We start from the raw sequence: 15811 nt of genomic DNA on the forward strand, positions 1-15811 counted from the left end.
TATTACATAGTTTGTTATAATGTCTATCCAGGAGGAACATTCAGGTTTTGCACACCATTACAATTATTATTAATCTTATTTCAAGATTTTGGCAAGTGATCCATCCTAGAGGAATGTAGTAGAAAATACTGAAATAGAGACCACCACATCAGAATTTCCAAGCTAGCCAGTGCTAGCTGTATCTTTGAACACACCTGGGACTAAGGACAACATGTATGTGTTTGAAAACACAATAGATCAGCAGGTTTAGACTCCAGCATTCACCACATCTCACACAGAATGGTGTTGGCTACTTGGCACTGGGAAAATGCAATTCCATTCCCTACTCCAATTAACATCCACGTAGTTGAAACATGCTGCAAGTCTAATGTCATATTCATAGTTTGTACAACTTTGCATAGAAAAACAGTCAGTGAGGCAATTGCAATATTTGGGAATGAAAGACTGTCTACTCCCACCATTTACAAGCACATGACACTTGACTACAATCCTTAAACCACTACTCAAACTCACTCCCCAGGTTTGCACCAGTCTGTTGAGCCTCCAGAATCAGAGGAGAGAAAGAAAGAGAGATCATCCTCCTAAGTACTGAGAGGAAATTCAGGCAACTGCCAACAGCAAATTCAGTGACTGATCCCGTAAGTGAACTGCTGCATGTAAAAGAAGAGGGATGTGAAAAGTAGGTACCAACACCTGTCCTGTTCTCAAAGAAAGTAGTTTTTAAGTTTCAAGTTTTTTTCTTGAAAATTTGAGGGGAAAAAAAAAGAAAAAAAACAACACTAAAAAAACAACCTCACAGACAACAAAACCACAAAACACCAAACCTCAAATTCAGAAGAACAATATTTTTAAAAAACGGAAATGGACCCTTGCTGGAGTTTCGTACTTGAACGGCTTAAATTCCTATACCAGGCATTTATTTGCTTTTCTTTGCCTGCAGATCTGAGACCCATACTCTTGTCTGTGGCTTTGGGTAGAGTGACAAGATTTGTAAATGCTGAAGCAAAACCATGACAATCTCACAAGCACCTCAAGCCTTTCAGAAATTTAAGCTTCGCTACCGAGGTTCCAAGAACTCGGCGCGTGAATTCACAGTGCACCAAACGTGACCCCATTGAAGAGGGATTTCCCAACGTGTTTGTGCAGGTGAAGCCTGCAAGCTAACTGAACTTAAACTGTGTTCATGCATCTTTAACATCTGTCCCTACCATTTAGTGGCAGGCATCTGAACAGCCAGTGCTGCCTGGCTTCCCAGGAAAGCACAGCTCGCAGGGCTGACAGCTCCAACGTGGAGCTATGGAGAATCTTCTCCTGGATAGGTATCAACAGACTCTCTATTTCAAGGGGAGAAACCACAGCAAAACCACAGAACACAAAGTGTATTCACCACCTGAGAAAGTGCCTCTTTCCAAAAACATGCCTAGGAATCAGCATACATCGATGTTGCTGATTTTATGGATCACACGTTCAGATTCCTTAAGTTACTTCCAGGCCAATCACATGCAAATAATACTGGCAGCCACCAATGAAAATTAAATTACTCTATGTTTTGGATTCATGTACAAACACAACTTCATGGATACTCCTTCAATACTGATTTTCCAAAAGATTTTAATGTTGCTATACAATCAAAGGATCAGCCACTCAAGAGAGCAAGCTGCACATCTCTACTGGTATTTATGTATTTCACTGAAGTTCATTTCAAAAAGAAATAGCTAGGAGTGCTGAAAAAGAACCAGCTTGTGTGAAATTGTCATCTTAAATGGTCTTGCTGTTGTAATTTTTATTGGTAAAAAAATGAGCACAAAAGTAATAATTGAGAAATGCAGCAACATACAAGAATTTCTGTGAGAGGGAATAGTCATTATAGCTCAGTGCTATAAATATCCTGCTTGAACACATCACATCTTTAGCTACAGTTTTCTGCACTTTTCTAAAACCCATTCTAAGAGAAAATTTGTGCAAGAAAACTCAAGCAGAGCTCATTCTTTGGAAATTGCTTTAATACATATGCACACGCATAGATGTGCACTCTCAGCTGTCTCACTGATGGCAGGCAGACAAAAGGACTGTTACTGAATTCTGACATTTTTACTCTGCTTTTGAAAACAACAAAAAAATATCAAGCAGCTGAAGAACAGCAGCATCTGGATTACTTGAGAAAAACTGTGCTTCTCAAAGAAAGAAAGCGGCATTTCAACAATACCCACGCCAACTTCAACACAAATTTATATATATATAAAGAAAAAAAATGAAAAAAAAACTAGTTCTGTTATGGTTGGGGGGAAAGAGATGAAAATCAAGACAACAAATTCACAGTTACCTTGCAAACTAAAAGCATAAAGCCTTATTTCAGCTAGGAGAGAAAATTACATGTGAAAGTACTTACATGCCTAGATAAACTGGAAAAGAGATGAAGAGGAAGTACTGTTGGAAGCTGGGAGTGATGGAGACATTAAGTAGCACAGTGTATTTGTGGACAGAAGTTCCCCATCTCTCTGCCAAACCTCTGCTCCTTTTTCTTCTCCTTGTTTATGACATGCTTTGCTCTCTTTACACAAGGAGGTATTCTGTCTTTTAAATGGTCCTAGCTGACCATCCAAGCTCAAATTAATCCTTTTGGTGTTGAGGGCAGCTCATATTCCTTGCTGTTGCTCCATGAACACAGGACAGTTCACTCAAACAAGGCCTTTGGCAAACGATACTCTTTATTTTTCATTCAAGGAATTTATAACCAAGAGGTTCTCCTCCAAATGCCCAGAACAAAAAGAGGAGGAATCCACCACCACACCTTTATATCTGCTAACCTACCTGATTTGGGAAACAATCACACACTTATTATACCATTTTATTCAGCTGCTTGTTGCTATTAGGAAACTTCGGACTAATTGTGTGTTTAATGCTATTTCATGACACTAAGTGTTTATCTTGCCTGCCACTGTGTTATTTAAAACATTAGCAGCCTTAAGATCTTGCAGGACTGCTCTGGATGTGTGGTACAAATACAGCTCTGCACTGTTATGGAGCTCCCTGTCAAAAGGATGGCATTTACTTTTCAAAGTTTCCCACTTTTTTTGGCTAAGGCAAAAGGGAGCAAATGCAAAAGCCAGTTAAACTTGGCTGTGTATCCTCCCTTAGGTTACTTTTCATGAGACACACATTTTAGCCCTGGATTCTCACCCACCTTCACCTCTATCCCACAACTCACACTAAACTGAGTGATTATCTGTATCCTGGCACTGTGTCCGTGGTTTCCAGCACTGAATAGATTCATTCACATGAAACCAAATCTTTGCTTTGCTCAGGGTCATGAACAACCTCACTAGTGACATTTGCATCTATTGATCTGCCTGTTTTGGGAATACTCCATTACAGGATGTTGATCAAAATTATAAATTGCTAGTTCATTGCATTACAAGATCTGCACTTTTCATTTCAAAGTGATTTTCTTTTTTTACCCATAAGAAGAATCATCCTTTCATACCTGTTTTTACTTCTCTGTACTGTGCCAGTTTCAAACTGGTATTTTTTTCCTGGACACAGAGTCAGTAAACAAATTGTACAGAACTTCCTTGGTGATAAATGGAAAGTTGCTAACAGACACTGCTACTTTCCCCCCTACTGAAAAAGTTATTTTTGAGAACTGTCTCTAATCAAGAGACTGCCAGCCATCAGCATCTTCCTCTTCAGCAAGAGCTAATAAACTGCATTTCCTCTGTTGAAAGGACACCTATCCAGTAGCACCAAAATTTGAGCACAAAATCCCACTGTAAAGACCAAGAACATAGTTCAAATACTCTGTGATATCCACAGCTAAACTCTGTGGTAGATTTTAGTGCAGCCCAAGCTCTAGAACAATGCAATTTTGTGATATTTCCAGGTACAAAGTCAGTTTTACCATGTTATCAATCAGGGGTATTTTTAGAAGCAACGAGATCCGCTCCCCGAACCAAAGGAAAAAAGAAATATAGACTTGCCTTTAAAGTTGTAACAAATTACCACTTTCACTCAAGGTTAAAATACCATGTTTTATCTTGTACTTGTCACAAAGCCGTTATCTGTGCAATTAACTTGGCTTATCTGATTACCAGAAATTCTCTAAACTGCAGTAAATCATTTCTCTGAGCTCGATAGCAATTGAGTTACTAGAAAATCACCTGGCTTAGCTGTCAGTTCTTCTAAAATATCCATATAGCTGCAACCATCATAGTATTTGATGCTTTCTTTTATCACATAATAAGGGTTTGCCAACTTCACAGGTCAGAGTTGCATTTGACAGCTGGGAGAGCAGAGACACAGGGACTGATGTTCAGGAGAAGACACTTCTCCCACCTTTTAGCAGTAAAGGAGAGACCACATTTAAAAGCACATATAAAAATGCAGAAGCAGGTCCTGGAAACCAAAACCTCTGTGTTTTGAGTGAACACCCACGAGATAATTTAGATGCACATTTTAATTCTGAACGACTCAGTGGAGGGGAGAAACAATGGGAGCCTTAAGACTGGCAGTGTTAGATGAGCTCTTGTTCAGAAATCTGTCAAAACATTGCGTGAGTGACAACTCATAAAACACACAGGGCCTTTGTGATAGAAAACTGCAAAAGCACCGAGCCATGCCATTTATTTAAAGGGAACAGAGAGCTCCTCCTGGATCCTTGCAGCACAACACTCACTCTCAGGGCTGCCCCCTTAGCCCCGAGCTGCTGCCACAGACACGGGGGCACTCAAGAATGTGACAGCTTTTTAGAGGTCTTACATATTATTGTCCCACTATGGCAGAGTGAACACGTGATGATGGACACACTGGAGAGTTACTTTGGGAGCAGCAGGTCTGCAGAAAGGATTAAATTCCTCCAGGAAAAGAAAACGTTCTCCAAGAGGAAGGGATGAAGGCAGAACGTAGAACAGGGCCTGTGATGGAATCCCATACACACATGGACCTCAGATCACAAATAAAAAGTTTCATTTTTAATATCTAAGTTAATCTGCACGTTTCTGATTTCGTAATATCTTTTTTTTGTTTGTTTTTCAACATGCTTTTATTTTAGGTGCTACAAACTTCACAGAAGGACTTGAATAGTTTTTTTAAAAAAACTACCACAATGTAAAAATAGGAATACACCAGGCCTTGATTTTCTGTTATTCTGTATCATTGAAACATGACCTATTTGATATCCATGTCCGATATTCTTTAATTTGATTTTTATTTTAATTAACCAAAACTTAAGTGTCCCTATCTGTTAAAGCAGATTTTGGTTTAAAGCTAGCAGTACTCAAATTACATTTATTAAGAATTCTCCTTTGTCAGGATTTTTCATCAACATCTCAGATCTCATAATGACTTAAAAATTAAAAAAAAAAAAAAAGGTTTTACATAGCTTAGAGAGTCAATTAGGTAAGTTATTCATGACGAAATCATTTGTCATTTTTGAGTTGTCAAAGTAGAGACTTACCACCAAAAAACCCATATCTTTGCTCACACCGTTTTTCAAACATTTCTAAGACTAGCTGGCCTTTGGACTTCCATTCCAGGAGCAAATGAGTGCCCCAATTACCAAAACAGTTAAAAAACCCTCAGGAAATAACATTATAAAACTGTGGAATCATCTCTTCTAATTGGCCTTGGCCCTTGAATACACTTTGAGGAGCTCCAGCCTTCCCAATCCTGCACTACAAACGAGTTAAAGGTGAGGATGGAAAGGAAGCAGCAACTCATTACAAAAAGGAAGTATTCCAAATGAGGGAGAAAGGCACTTTATTGCTTTAATATTACTATTAACATTTTTAATTTAGTTATGATACTTCTGTTTGTAGAAGAATGAAAACAGCCTCAAAACATATATAAAACATGATGAACAAATCTGTAAACTTTTCTGAAACTGAACTACATGTGGTTATTTATAAATATAAAACCAAATATATAAACAATGGGAGGATAAATAAAACATGAATTACAACATAGTCCCTTCAGTCTTAACAACAATATTACATGTTTTTATAACAAACCAAAATGTGAAATGTAATTATTTCCCTGTCTCAAGAGCAGTGATAGAAAGACTGCAGTTCACCTTACGTCCTTCAGGAGGACATAAGAAATACAAACCCCCTTCGTACTTGTTAGGAATGTTAACTCCGGGGAGAGAAATCTTAAAAATAAAGTAATTCATCAATGAAAATAAGAAGTGGCAACCGTTTGCATTTGGAAGTTTGGAATAAAGTCTTTTCCAATTTCACATGTCATTTAACAGGTGTCAGATAAAAAAAAGGAAGAAGCATTTGCTGTGCAAAGCCACTGAGCTGCTTACCACAGAGAGATTGCCTTTATCATGACTTAAAAATATGGAAGAACAGACTTGCAGTTCAAAACAGGATGAGGGTTAGACAGAGGGCGACTGGGTAACTTCTGTCTGCCTCCCTACTACAAAGAACAAACACCGCAGAGATATCTCACAAAACCACCTGAGTTCACCTCTGATAGTTTGATCCATTGATTCATCTGTCTACTCGTGAAGAAAAGTATAACCTCTACAAATGCAGAATGTGACAGCCACTGTGTGTTCCTAAGAAGTACAGAAACAAGTCATTTTGAGGAGGAATTTCAACAGCAGAACATAATTAACTGAAGTGAGCCCTCAGACAGTGAACAGGTAAACACCAGACATGGAGATTTTTTCCAAACACAGTTGCAGCAGTACCTGTGGTTTGGGGTGGAGGTGGGGCAATTCTTCCTTTTGGAGGAGAATCACAAACGCGAGAACAAAACCCGGGAAGATTTCGTTGGCTTTTTTAAACACAGATCCCCTGTATTCAGGCTGGTGTCAGCCTTTTTGGCAACCAGGTCAGACACATCTGCCTCCACCTGTCATGGCTGGGACCCTATTTCATTCTGTCAGCTGGGCTATTCTGCTTGATTCCAGCAGATTGTAAAGGCAGGCACGCTGATGCAGCAGGACATCCCAGAATTTAATCCGCTGCATCACGTGGATTCCCTGGCTGCTGCCACTTCTGAATGACAGATCTTGATAATGAGGAAGCTCTTTCTTCTATAGGAGAGCCCTCAGTTCTTATGGTTATTTAAATTAACAAGGAAAAAGCAGCTAGAATTACATGTCTCAAACATACCTTACATTAAAGGGTAGAGTTTGACCTCACACATTGTAGCAAAAGGCATTGCAATGCACCCATTTATTTTAATAACATGGCAAAAAGTTTGAGATAAAACAGTTTCAAAACGATATAACTGCCTGACTTGCAGAGATGCCAGAGCCTAATGCTGAACTAAAAATAATAATGCAACCCAGAAGCAGGTTAAAAAAAAAAAAAAAAAAGGCTAATTGCCTTTAAAGAAGAACTTAATTAGAAACGTGGCAGAATCTTCACCACCCGCAAACTTCTAGAAGTTTAATGGCCCTCTAAAAAAGGAGTGACTCTCCCAAATGGCAGAATGCCTGCAGTTAAGGTGACTGCAAGAAGCTCAAGGTAAGACACTGACAGAGACCTGGAAGGAATCTCACATTTTGAATCGTTTGGCTGCAGCTTTGGTTGGCTCCTCGCCAGCACCACGGCAGTGAAAGGATCCGAGACAAAGCAGTGATAAAACCAGTCTGGAGGTTTGAAAGGAGAGGCAGAGATCCAGCAGCAGAGACAGGAGGAATGGTGGCAGCTTGGCAGGAACAGCGAAGGAGAGAAATGGAGCTAAAAATAGGCAGATCATGGACAACAATACGGAGCCCACAGATTTTTATGGGTGCATTGGAACTCGTTATGTCCCCTACAGGACACACAGGAACCACTCAGGAATCAAGAAAATCAACACTCACAACCAAAACACAATCCAGAACAAAACACCCCAATCATGTCTTAACCTTGCAGTTAAGACAGGGTTTCACTGCTTTGCTTGCAGGCTTAAAGATCTACAGGAAGAATTTCGAAAATCCAGGCTGTGTAAATGACAACTCCACACAACTATTTGAACACCATCTTCATATGTTTGACTCACATTCAGAACACCATTTCACGTACACTACACAAACAAAAAATTGGTTTTAATTGCTTTAAGGGAAAAATATGTTTTAAATGTACATACTTATTAGTTATATATGGTTAATGTTCCTTTTTAAAACAGACCTTTTTTTTTTTTTCCTGAGTTGGAAGGGACCCACAGGGATCATCGAAGTCCAACCCTTAGGCCTGCACAGGACAGCCCCAAGAGTCACATTATGTGTTTCAGAGCATTGTCCAAACACTTCTTGAACTCTGTCAGGCTTGGTGCTGTGACCATTTCCCTGGGAAGACTGTTTCAGTGCCTGACCACCCTCTGGGTGGAAACCACATCCAAACCGTGACCCATCATTTTTATCACCCGATGAGAAAATGTTTTGTACAGTTTTGACTCCATCACATTAAAGTACAGCTACTTAAAAAAACCCCAACAATCTAGACAGTAGCTTCTGATTCTTTAAAAACTTTGCCAATGCACTTGAATTACTCACCAACCTCTCTGGCTGAAAAGCACTCCACAGAAACACAGCTATTCAAACACGCACAGCCCTGATGTTACCCCATCAGTAGTCACATAAATAGTCTCATGTTTGTTTTAACAGGTTCATGAAGCAGTTGTGCTCCTCCCTCCCTTCTGTCCAAACACTCCCACTCATCCTGCCCTTCTGCACAGGCACAAGCAGTTCCTCTGTCAGGGAACACTGCAGGGGGAAAAAAGCCAAAAAAAAAAAAAAAAAAAGTGTTGAAGTTTTCTCTGATCAGTGCAACAACAAGTCAGGGCTGACAAAAAACACTGGGAAGTGGAAGAAGAGCAGGACCATCTCTGCCAACTTCCACCCTGGCTTGTACTGTGGTACTGAACTGGAAATCCCAGCATCCTGGGAAATCTTTCAATAAATAAGGCTCTTTTCTTAGGTGGGTGACAGTCGCTCTTCAGTCCACAGAAAGGTTGTGCCAAAATAGTCAGAAAAGACAGGCGTTCAACACATTTATGCTCAACTTGCTGCCTCTAGAGGCATTCTGAGACATCAATTCTGCTTGACAAAGCCATTTAGATGCTAATGCAGAGACAAATTCTCTATATCTTATAAAAATCGTTTTAAGTAACTGAAGGTAGCTCAGAACTCAACTTATAAGAAACGTAAAATATCAATACGTGCAAAAGTCAGTTCATTAGCTCGCTCTAACCACACAAAGACATTTTATTATGCTCATTTAATGGAATAGGCCATTAAAACATAAATCCAAATACAGAGTCTGGGCAAAAAAATATTATGGCAGCTCTGATGAAACAAAAAACTTTCCCAATGAAACGTTAAATGACAATTTTGCTTGAAGTGCGACTGCTTTCTAAATCTTCCTTGAGATTTTAACTTCACACGCCTATTCAAAAAAGAGCACAAGGGGCATTATGTGTCCCACTGGCCCCTCCTGCAGGTCTCCAAAGAGCACTTAAGACAAACACTAATTTATAGTATTACACTCCTGGATTTCAAGTATCTCAAATTCCACTTCAGGGTATTAGGCCAACTGCTGTTTAAATTATGTGTAAACTATCTGAATCATGACCCTCCACTGGAAAAGTCTGCTGTATAGATCGTGTCCTGAGGGAGTTGAATGCTGTAATGACAACTTACCACTGAGCTAATCAAGAATCAGAAAACAAAGTTACAATTAACTAAAGCAGAGGCACTGAAAAAACAAATCAATAGTGCTATCCAGCTGAACCAGGTCATGCATGCCAGAACCTCCTGCTATTTACTACTGCAGGACGTTACTCCTGCAGGAAAAATAAATTCTAACCCTCTGCAAAACAACATAGGAATGTTGAAACATATCTTTTTACATCGCCACAGTGAAACCAGAACATGTTCACTGTTTTGGGGCTTTTGCATCCCATCGCTGGTCACCGTCTGATTTTGAAAATATCAGTGATTAATCCTGGCCCTAAAGATTTCTGCATGTGAGTCTATGCATTTTCCATGTAATTTTTGCTTTAACTTCACACTGCTACATTCTTTATTTGCTCCCTAAGCAATGGACACCAAAACTAAATACGCCTTTAAAAGTCCAAGGATTCAATGTTCTTAAAATAAAGCCTTTGCACATTAAACCAGCTTTGCCTTCAACATCCAGAATTCCACACACTGCATAAGCCTGCTGCAAATCAGCAAAAGAATTTCAATCTAAGCATCTTATACAAATCTGTTTCAAGTAAGTCTATATTTACAAGATATTTCTGTGTTTTGGACTGGTAATGAGTCTTATCAACAACATTTTTTGCCAATAGGTCTGGCTCTGTCCCACTCTGTGGAAGGAGAGACCTATCAGGTAGTCTCGAGTGCAGAGCTAAAAGGAGAATCCCATAAATGGGAGAGATTTTGAGTTTCTCTCATCAAAAAGACAGAAAAATCAAGTCATGAACACACACACATTGGCTTCCTGAAAACCAGCAGTAGGTGGAGTCATCCTTGGTCATCCTACAGGGTAATGCCATAGCAATAATCCAAAATTCAAGGAACTTTTACTTGAAAATACAGTATTTGCATACCACCTGTGTTGGGAATATCATGGTCAGAAAGGAGCTGCACACTTGGGATCTGGGTGGAGAGGCAATAAAACCAGGTGAGTGCTTGGAGGAGGCCATAATACCACTGCAAGAGCCACCCTGGATAAGTTAAAGACAACCTTTGGGAAAGCCAGCAGCATCAACAGGCTGACTGGGCCTCATCCCACTTTAATTCCACGTTTTCTCAGAGGCACTTCAATGGATTTTGGGATTTATAATCAGATGAAGAGATAGGCTTTTGCTTTGAAGCACATTGCAGCAACTGGAATAAGCCAGCCAAGACAAAGGGGTTTTTTTAACCACTAGATTGCTCAGCAGATGATTTTTTGCTTATCCTTACCTAAAATCAGTACGATTTTGCTACATTGTTTTAGCTTACCTTCCTTTCACTAAGCTGAATGAAACAGTTTTCCAAAGGCCCTAATTCCCTACCAACCTAGAAATCGTTTAAAGCCTTTAAGGTTTTTGACAAGAATATCACAAGCACTTCATCACATAAACTCTTACACACCATAGCACCTTGAATTTTGCCTTTTTTTTTTTTTTCCCCAATAAATCACCAGGAACTCACAGCTGCTGCTTTTCCTTGATCTAAACGAGCCTTTCCCTCCAGACCACAAACAAGTGAAGCAAGGAGGCTGCAACTTTAGTGGGCTGGAGCAGAGTTTGCATCAAGTTACCAGTTGTGGAAAAGGAAAGGACATAAAAAAAAAAAAAAAAAATAAAAATAATAAAAAAAAAAGAAAAGCCTGTTAGTAATAGTCATGCCAATTCTCTCATTCAGTAATAGGGTTACTGAAACACAATTACTTAGACTTTGAGAGCTTTGGGTCAACAACTTAGTTCTGCCATACACTCAGCAGTAGACCTGATGTCAAGGGTACTGTTTGATAGAGGAAACAGGTATGAGCACCTCTCTAACTCCCAAAATCTACAAACTTAGCCTTTTGGCTTTCCTACAAGCCCTTTACATGCCAAAGAAACCAAAAAAATCTAACTTGAGTCATTCACTCCAGTCTTTAAAACCTTCCTCTATTCAACCAAAAAAAAAAAATAAAAAATTGCTCAATCATTTTCTGTAAAACACTTCATGGCAACAATTACAGCAGCTTACCCTTCTGCATTCCAATTTCTTGCCAAGGTACAGAGCAGACACTAATTCTCACATGCAATAGATCACTCATTTTTCAACAGTTTTGAACCTTTGTTACTGCTGCTTTATAGTTTCTCATGTACTGGAATAAAAAGAAGCAATGACAGACATTAGATGTGAACTGGTGTATTATCAAAATATAGAAATTATTTTCTCATTTTAAGCAATTTAATGCCAACAGCTTAATGGAAATATACTTCATGCAATTTAATACAATTCTTCTGGAAAGGTGTAAATCAAACTAAAATGCTGCAAGCAAGTGATCTATTTTCAAATAGGAATTCTGATTCATACAGTTTACCATAATTTCCTCATCCACAACTGCCCAACACCAACAAAATTACCATTTAACACAAGGAAGAGTAGCGTGACCATTTATGAGGCCAATTCCACTAAATATGAGTTGCACAACACATGCAGAATTAGATAAAAATCCTGAACCTTTAAAGAAAAACTGATTAGTAACCTCATCATTATTAAAACAAAAATTAAAAAGAGAATACTACACTAACAGATTCTGGGAAATGTGTCTGCAGAAACTGTACCACATTGTGTTTCAACACAAGGAAGTTCAATCCCCCCTCCTACAGAACTGAAGACTTTAAAATACTCTTACTCCCTTTCCTGAATGGCTGAATAAGCCATAGCAGTTGAAACCTTGATATTTTGGATTATTTGCTCTGAGGTGTTTAGTTGTACCATTCCCTTCAGCCCCGTTGGATCTGTTAACTTTCAGGTATCAATATATCAAGGCCTAGAATTTTACCTGATCAGAAAGGGAATCTTACTTTCCTGATCCATTAAATGAATACATGATTCTACATCCTCTGTGTACTCCTTTCACTCATTTATTTTTTGCTGCCTTAGTGTGAAATGTATCCTTGTGAGGAATATGCATCCATGCTATTTCTTTTCCCTCATTTCCTGTTTCTCTACTTCATTCCTCTTTCCCTCACACAGTTGTTTTTTTTCTTGCCTTCACTTTAAGAAAATCACCAAAACCTTATCATATTATCCAGTCCTTCCTCACCTTGTACCATTTTCTCTATTAATTGTAACAGGGTTTTTTTCATTAGTTCTCAACTGGGTTTCACCAAAATCAATCCAATTAACTACATTTCCCCTTTTTTCCCATGTCATTAGTCAAGCTGGCACGTAAAATCAGGTGACACTAATGCCTCTAGCACCTTATTTGACAATTCTCTCCAGTTTGATCTATCATTACTTTTTTTTCAGTCAGTTGTTACCAAGAACACAAAGTTCTTGCATTCAGGGATTTAAAACAATTTTTCAGTAACAAATTGAAGAAGCACAAATGTCAAAGACTTTTCAGCTACAGCACAGAGCCCACCAAAAGTAATTACAGCCTGACACTTAGTCCACTACAACAAAAGGGGAGGCAATTTGCAAGTACTCAGTTCCTTCTCAAACATGTAACTCTTACCACTAGACCATGCTTTTACACCTGCATAGAAACACAAGAATAAACAGTAATAAAACAGAGGACAAACTTGATATTCAGTGATAGTTTGAACTATCTTTTTTTTTAATTATTATTATTTTTGTCATCTCTGAGACTCTGTACCATCACATGTGCACTTGATACTCATGGAAGGGAAATTCTGAAGTTTTCACTGCGGTCTCAATTCAGTAAGAGAGTAAAGATCACAGTGAACTTTAACTTCTGAATGTCTCTACTGAAAGCTAGCCAAGGAATCAAGTCTTACTCAACACAAACCCAGATTTTCACCTAAAATTTGAGGCAAGGGCATTTTTTGTTGATTTTGTTTTCCTAGTCAAGAAGCAGAATAGCATCAGAGGCAAAAAGACTTCAGTATCTTATATCAGGTGCTTACTTACTCTAAACTATTAGGGACTAAAGGCAGATCTACTCAAGAAAATTTACTGTCTTTGACCCCTAATATCCCAGATAATTTCATCTAGCAAACTGCTGATAGCCTCAGTTATGTATATACTTCAAAATAATTGCCAGTGTTTCAGCAAGTTCATTGCCTAAATCCTTTAATACTCCATCAGAAGGCCAAGGCGTGGATGGAGCTCGGCTTGGCAAGGGATACAAAGAATAAAGGAAATGTTTCTGCAGGAGTGTCGGCCAGAAAATGAAGAAAGAGGACACTCCCTGATGAGCAAGACTGGCAAACCAGTAGCAACAAACAAGGCAAAGACTGTGGTGCTCAGCCACTGTTTTTGCCTCAGTCTCCAGTGGGAATCTCTCTTCCCACACTGCCCAAGTGGAGGGACCACGACACAGGGACTGTGGGAACAAAGTCCCTCCCATTGTAAGAGAAGAGCTGGTTTGTGATCACCTAAAGAATCTGACTGTGGGACTTGACAAGATGCATCCCAGAATCCTGAGGGAGTTGACTGATGTAGTTGCCAAGCCACATTCCAGGATATTTGAAAAAGTCATGGCAGAAAGGTGAAGTGACTGGAAAAGGGGAAACATTGCACTCTTATTTTTAACAAGGGGAGAAAGGAGGACCCCAGCAACTGTCAGCCTCACCTCTGTGTCTGGGAAGTTTAGGGAACAGACCCTCCAAGAAGCTGTGCTAAGGCACGTGGAGAACAGGACGTGATTTGAGGCAGACACCACGACTTCACCAAGGGCAAGTCCTGCCTGCCCAGTCCAGTGGCCAAGACCCCAAAAGTGTGACTAATGAGACAGTTTACTAGCAGAATAAAAGCCAGGTGCTAATGCAGCAGAAGCATTCTCTAACAGGCTGTATACTGCACCTCAACACTGCAATTCCACTGCCTCGTTATTGTGCCAAACCAAACACATGTCAGCTTTAGTAATTATACAATGCATCACACTCACCTATTTCACTGGCTTCTATCACACTTTTATAGGGATACCAAGATAATAAATTCTGAAGGTCATTTGTCTAAGAGAACGTGTTCTGGAGTTACAACACACTTTTCCCCTTGATCTGATGTGAAATGTAGCCTGCACCATTTCATCATCATGACAGTGCTGAACTCAGCACGCAAATGCTGTCCCCTCACACTGCTGCCCTACTCCTTAAATTTTCCTTCCAAAAAAAAAAAACGGGTGTAAAAGGCAGAGAAGTGGCAGTTTCAGCTTTTGCATTAATGTGATTTTATTTCTAACCCAAATCCGTGCTTTTTAAGAGTTTGATATTCCAGACTGAAGATAAAACCATTAACCTATGCCACATGTGATGACTTTGTGGCTCTACTTGATACTGTACAGCTGAGCACCTCCTATTTCCCTGAAGACAGCAGAAGCTCCAAATCCTCAGCCTCCCCCTCTGCAAACTTGGGTTTTAAAGACAGTTTCTGCTGTAACATTTTCTTGTCTACTGACACGGGATCTAACCCAGAAAACAAGCCTGAAACACATATTTAAGTGCCATTCACACCCAGATTGACACATCACTCATAAGATTCAAACCCTGCTTAATAAAAAAAAAAAAAATTGTAAACACTTTTACTTGCCTCTCCCTACTTTTTCTTGTAACTCCACAGTAACAGCATTCTAACTGCACTTCTCACATTAAAGCAGAACAGGAGAAAAGGTCATAGGACACTCTGGAAGGCAACATTCATTAATGCAGCGTTCAAGGTTAGACCAGAAGGAGCAGTGGAGCTGGGAATCACTGACTCAAAGGGCTTTACTCTTTTTTGCTTATTTGCTCTTCACCCTGTAGTGCCTGAAGCTGTTGATATGGCTGTCTGCCAGCAAACTGTTATTCAGAAACTCCTTCACATTGTACTGTTCACAGTCACTGCAAAAAACATTTCAAGAATCACGTTTATAGAGCAACTGTCAGCAAAAGGACTTGGGTGCAGCAGAAACTTCAGGCAGTTCACTGGTTATATTCAAGGCACAGACACTGCAGAAATCATGCAGAGAGGTTCTTAAACTGGAATTATCAGAGAAAGACCTGGAAGTCCCTTTGCTGTGCTCCGTTCTTATGCAGAAGACAGCAACGTCTCAGAGTACAGCAGCAGATCTTCAGCTTTAAATAGTTGTTAAAACACTCTTTTCTCATTACACATGATCAAAAGCAATCCCACACAGGCCAATAATACCCACATCATATG

At 39.4% G+C, this 15811-nt stretch overlaps 1 protein-coding gene across 12 annotated transcripts in view; it reads right to left on the reverse strand.

The window, feature by feature from the left end:
* The window catches only part of GULP1 (GULP PTB domain containing engulfment adaptor 1), a 151988-nt gene that overhangs the window by 88224 nt on the left and 47953 nt on the right, over positions 1 to 15811 (reverse strand). Inside the window, exon 1 of one of the 12 annotated variants that reach the window (XM_064660150.1) lies at positions 11684 to 11706. The exons of 10 other annotated variants lie outside the window; for them this stretch is intronic. The gene's annotated coding sequence lies outside the window, so the exon portion shown is untranslated. Of the gene's footprint in view, positions 1 to 8491; positions 8515 to 11683; positions 11707 to 15811 lie in introns of those variants that run through there. One more of the 12 variants, XM_064660152.1, reaches the window with a different exon arrangement.

This window comes from Pseudopipra pipra, chromosome 7 (genome assembly GCF_036250125.1).
Source record: "Pseudopipra pipra isolate bDixPip1 chromosome 7, bDixPip1.hap1, whole genome shotgun sequence".
NCBI lineage: Eukaryota > Metazoa > Chordata > Aves > Passeriformes > Pipridae > Pseudopipra > Pseudopipra pipra.